The sequence below is a fragment of the Schistocerca americana genome, chromosome 4, assembly GCF_021461395.2.
Source record: "Schistocerca americana isolate TAMUIC-IGC-003095 chromosome 4, iqSchAmer2.1, whole genome shotgun sequence".
Lineage (NCBI taxonomy): Eukaryota > Metazoa > Arthropoda > Insecta > Orthoptera > Acrididae > Schistocerca > Schistocerca americana.
In genome coordinates, this window is record NC_060122.1 from 65442447 (window position 1) to 65448446 (window position 6000).

The following is a 6000-nucleotide window of genomic DNA, read 5'->3' on the forward strand; positions in this document are numbered from 1 at the left end:
TTTCAATTGAATATTGTTATAAAAACGTCCTTTGTTTCTTTTGGTAATTGTCCACAGCCTGCTCCATTATTTCTGTGCTTCGTGTTGTATCTTCCGTATTACATGGACTGTGGCCTGTGGACTTGGTCACTGTTTCTATGTTTCGAAACAGTGTATCGATACGTGGAACTGTTTCAGTGTTTCGGAACGGCTGTGGTTCACTGTTTCGAAACAGTGGTGTTTCATTCCGCCCCTGTCTCAGATAACCGGACCAGATTCGATCTCGAGCCACACACAGAAACTGTATCGTTGTTTCAAAATAAGGCTGTTTCAGTCCACCTGTGCTTGGAACGGACTAATTGTATCGAAACAGTGATGTTTCATTCCGCTCTGTGTCGGACGAGATCAGGGCTCGGCACAGGTACTGAAACACAACATACCACTGCGTGAAGAGTTTGACAGAGCACTGAAAGACCTGAGTCGAAACAAGGCCCCCGGAGTAGACAACATTCCATTGGAACTACTGACGGCCTTGGGAGAGCCAGTCCTGACAAAATTCTACCATCTGGTGGGCAAGATGTATGAAACAGGCGAAATACCCTCAGACTTCAAGAAGAATATAATAATTCCAATCCCAAAGAAAGCAGGTGTGGACAGATGAGAAAATTACCGAACAATCAGTTTAATAAGCCACAGCTGCAAAATACTAATACAAATTCTTTATAGACGAATGGAAAAACTAGTAGAAGCCGACCTCGGGGAAGATCAGTTTGGATTCCGTAGAAATACTGGAACACATGAGGCAATACTGACCGTACGACTTATCTTAGAAGAAAGATTAAGGAAAGGCAAACCTACGTTTCTAGCATTTATGGACTTAGAGAAAGCTTTTGACAATGTGACTGGAATACTCTCTTTCAAATTCTAAAGGTGGCAGGGGTAAAATACAGGGAGCGAAAGGCTATTTACAATTTGTACAGAAACCAGATGGCAGCTATAAGAGTCGAGGGACATGAAAGGGAAGCAGTGGTTGGGAAGGGAGTAAGACAGGGTTGTAGTCTCTCCTCGATGTTATTCAATCTGTATATTGAGCAAGCAGTAAAGGAAACAAAAGAAAAATTCGGAGTAGGTATTAAAATCCATGGAGAAGAAATAAAAACTTTGAGGTTCGCCGATGACATTGTAATTCTGTCAGAGACAACAAAGGACTTGGAAGAGCAGTTGAATGGAATGGACAGTGTCTTGAAAGGAGGATATAAGATGAACATCAACAAAAGCAAAACGAGGATAATGGAATGTAGCCGAATTAAGTCGGGTGATGCTGAGGGAATTAGATTAGGAAATGAGACACTTAAAGTAGTAAAGGAGTTTTGCTTTTTGGGGAGCAAAATAACTGATGATGGTCGAAGTAGAGAGGATATAAAATGTAGACTGGCAATGGCAAGGAAAGCGTTTCTGAAGAAGAGAAATTTGTTAACATCGAGTATAGATTTAAGTGTCAGGAAGTCGTTTCTGAAAGTATTTGTATGGAGTGTAGCCGTGTATGGAAGTGAAACATGGACGATAAATAGTTTAGACAAGAAGAGAATAGAAGCTTTCGAAATGTGGTGCTACAGAAGAATGCTGAAGATTAGATGGGTAGATCATGTAACTAATGAGGAAGTATTGAATAGGATTGGGGAGAAGAGAAGTTTGTGGCACAACTTGACCAGAAGAAGGGATCGGTTGGTAGGACATGTTCTGAGGCATCAAGGGATCACCAATTTAGTATTGGAGGGCAGCGTGGAGGGTAAAAATGGTAGAGGGAGACCAAGAGATGAATACACTACGCAGATTCAGAAGGATGTAGGCTGCAGTAGGTACTGGGAGATGAAGAAGCTTGCACAGGATAGAGTAGCATGGAGAGCTACATCAAACCAGTCTCAGGACTGAGGACCACAACAACAACAACAATTTTTTTTAAATGTGCTGCCACTGCAAATCGTTCGGTCGCGGCACAGCCCAGCAACACCATGATAATCGCTAAAAATGCTGAAAATTCTTTAAAGAAATATTATAGATGACATGGGCAAGCTAATTTACATCAGTAATAACAATTTTGATAAATTACAATGTATTTAGACTACCACAATAATTAAACTTACATTACTTTGTAATTTCTCCTCTAATGGAAGGTAAAGATAGATACAGACAAAAGAAGTCTACTCATTCATAAAATGCTACATCACAGGTTCCTCTCTCTCTCAGCTCTCGAGGAAGACGACAAAGAATGCGCACTATGTATCCCTATTTATACTATTGCTGCTCGTTAATTTCTCTTTGTAATCCAACATTATTTTCCTCTGTGGCTGTATTTTACATTTTTTTTATCGCAGATATTAACATATTTCGTAATTACATTATGAGTATTGAAATATTACAATCACAAATACATCGAGAATATCATTACAGAAAATATTACAAAATAACGAATGCCCTTTATACAAAATTAAATAATATTTTTTTGTTAAACAATTACAGGTCACTTGTCCTAGGATATATCACTTAGTTTTTTGAAATCATTTAGTACAACGTCACTTTTCGTAATGTTCTCACTACCTACGTGTTACAAATCCATCTCCTACACTTGTTAATGTTCATTTTCTCTTGTCAATATATGGGTATACATAACAAGTGTTCAATGTTTGTCAAAAATTGAGTTCGTTGACATGTTATGCAGTTTGTGTAAATATTTTGGAATATGAAACTTCCTGGCAGATTAAAACTGTGTGCCTGACCGAGACTCGAACTCGGGACCTTTGCCTTTCGCGGGCAAGTGCTCTACCATCTGAGCTACCGAAGCACGACTCACGCCCGGCCCTCACAGCTTTACTTGTGCCAGTATGGAATATGTCAATAATGCTGTAGTTGGTGAGCGGTGCGGAGTGATTGTTGAGCTGCGCTCAGCGCGGCGCGTCGGCTCCGTGTAGTGACCCCGGTGTGGATAGCTACGGCGCGGAGAGGCGTGTGGCTGTCTGGTCTGCTACGGGCTGCTGTGGCCGCTGCATGGCTGAAGTAGCCGGATGCGCGTTGTATATCAGCTCGCCCGTGTGACATCTTCTTGCAGTGCTCCAGCAAACATGCAACAAGTTCACAAACAGTGTACTATCCTTATGGGCATTTTTCCTGCTGTGGGAAAGAATGCACACAGTTATTGGCAGTTATTATTCAGTAGGCCTTCACTAGTCTGGTTTGCACAATGTTTCGTTGTCACAGTAATGCATTTTATGTGCACACAATATTTTTCCACCATCTCATGACTTGTCATTAGTCACACGCAAGTTTTCACCTTAGAACAAAATGTATCTCTGTAGTCAATGCGCTTTCCTGGCGCCCCTTGACACACAATGAGTTATAGTTTGACACTAGCTTGGTCCACCGTCTGTTATCGGCTCACTGTTCGTGTCATGTTAGTTCCTTGTCCACTTGCACACACGACGATGATACAGTTTCTTATTGCTTGTTCAAAACAACCTCGTGACGTATTGCTGCAGTTTTAACAGTCACTGTCTGTCTCTGCCACACAATACTGCACTTTTGTTTAAGTTTTTTCAGTTACAATGTCCGTTGTGCAATTTTTTGTAACAGCACATTCTTAACTTCTTTGTTCGCTCTTTACCAAGGTGTGTGATAATTGCATACATGGTAACAAATATTAAGATTTCGTATTAATTTGCCCAAAAATCATCTATATTTATGTTCGAGTAGATTTTATTTGTGCATTCCAGCCGGATTCAGGCATATTGTTCAATAACTCCTTTGAAATTATGTCTCACTTTACTTGCAAGGTCCTGCGTAACTACAGTGTAGTCTCTGTAGGCTAAAATTGACTTGGACTGTATCAGGCTAGCTCTTTTTACTGATTTGATCCGCATATGCTTCAATTGAAGCTTCTTTGTGCGTAAATTTGCGTTACTTAAATTTGCAATAAGTTTGCCTCCCATGGTGCCCTCGGGTCACTACTGGGTGCATTACTCTCTTTGATAATACTGGTTTGAAAATTAAAGTTCTCAGGGTCTCATATTATTGATATTATCCTGGGTTCGAATCTGTCAATCTGACAGCTACACACACACACACACACACACACACACACACACACACACATATATATATATATATATATATATATATATATATATATATATATATATATATATATATATAATAGAAAAGACTGTACCAAGAAATATTTCAAGTGTGACACACACATAGAATATCATTCAGTACACAAACTAATCACTACTAAAATGTTCCTCCTGACTGATCTCTGTCACAATTTAACACTACAAATAATTGCACTAATCAGGTTATCTGTGCAGACATTTAGAGCATGCTTAAACTAACACTAATTAAAAAGAAGACATAACACAAATAATCATAAACAAAAGAGAAAGTCAATCATATTCTTATAACTAAATACTTTTACATTAGTACTTAATCTCTACAGATCACATCATTAATGTTCATTCATTTCCAAAAGAATGTTGCACCTTTTCACACATAACATTTAGGACTATTAGTCATTTACTGTAGGAATATTTTCACATCCTTACGTGGATACAGTCCCCGTACTCTCCCTGAGCAGGGATCTGCTAAGAGATAGCTACACTCATGTGGCACACTTGCTATTCTAAAAGGTCCATTGTACACCAATTACCACTTGCTATTCTGTTTCAAGGATGCCGAGTACTTAGGATGATTGTGTAAGAGCACCAAGTCCCCAACACTAAGTTTTTGATTATTTGTCACATGTCGATTATATTGTTCTTTCCTTTTCTGAACGCACCTGGTAAGGTTGCTCCCTGCTTTCCTTATCCTCTCTTCCTTAGGCTCAGGAATGGCTGGGACCTTAGGCAAAGGTGCCAGCCACTCATTCAGTACTCTATTATTATTCATTATAATCTCGGTTGGTGGATACCCCGTAGAGGCATACAGGGTTGCGTTGTGAATTTCCAAAAATTTAGGTATCAGATCTGGCCATCTTGTGTGCTTATATGCAATGTATAACCTGAAAAATTTATTTAACTCTCCAAATGTTCTTTCTACTAAACTTGCTTGTGGATGAAAACGGGATATTGGTATGTGCTTTATACCTTGTTCATGTAAATAGTTCTTCCAGGTATGACCTGTAAAATAGGAAGCATTATCTGATATTATCGCTTCAGGCTTACCCACCTGTGTAAAATATTCTTTCCCTAACCATTTAACTATTCCACGAGCGGTGGCTGATTTAAGGCAGTATATTTTTAAGTATTTAGAGAAATGGTCGTATACCGCTAAAATGTACTTTAATCCACCCCTGGCTCGAGGGTAGGGTCCTGCTATGTCTGTAGATACTAACTGAAGTGGCCGCTGAGGCACTATAGGATGCAGTTCAAACCTTGTGGATTTAGTTTGAAACTTAGCTTTTTGGCACAGAGGACAAGTCCTGATAATGGTGCGAGTCTGCTGGCTTATTCCCTTAAAGTAACAGTATCTGGATAAAATCCTTATTGTTTTGCCTATCCCAGCGTGACCCCATGCTAAATGCGTGTGCCACACTACAGTTGGGACAGCCTGTTGCGGTATACACACGACTCCATGGTCATTTGACACACCTGTTTTATAATACAGAATATTATCTACTATTTTGAAGTTCTAAACACTTTTAAGATTGGTACCTTCTATAATTTTGCTAATGACATCTCGCAAAATCGGATCAGTTTCCTGCAATGTGGACATGTTCTTACACATATGTAAAAAGTCCCTCCTATGTACCTTATCTTGTACTAAGAGTATTCGATATTCCTCCGATTGTTCCAAAATCTTTGACACTGAGGATTGCCCTAGTGGGAGCCTCGACAAGGCGTCAGCTACAACATTATCTTGTCCTTTTATGTACATAATCTTAATGTTATATTCCTGCAATGCTAACCTCCATCTTAGCAAGCGGGTATGGTATAATTTGCAAGACATTAAATAGCTCAGAGCCTGGTGGTC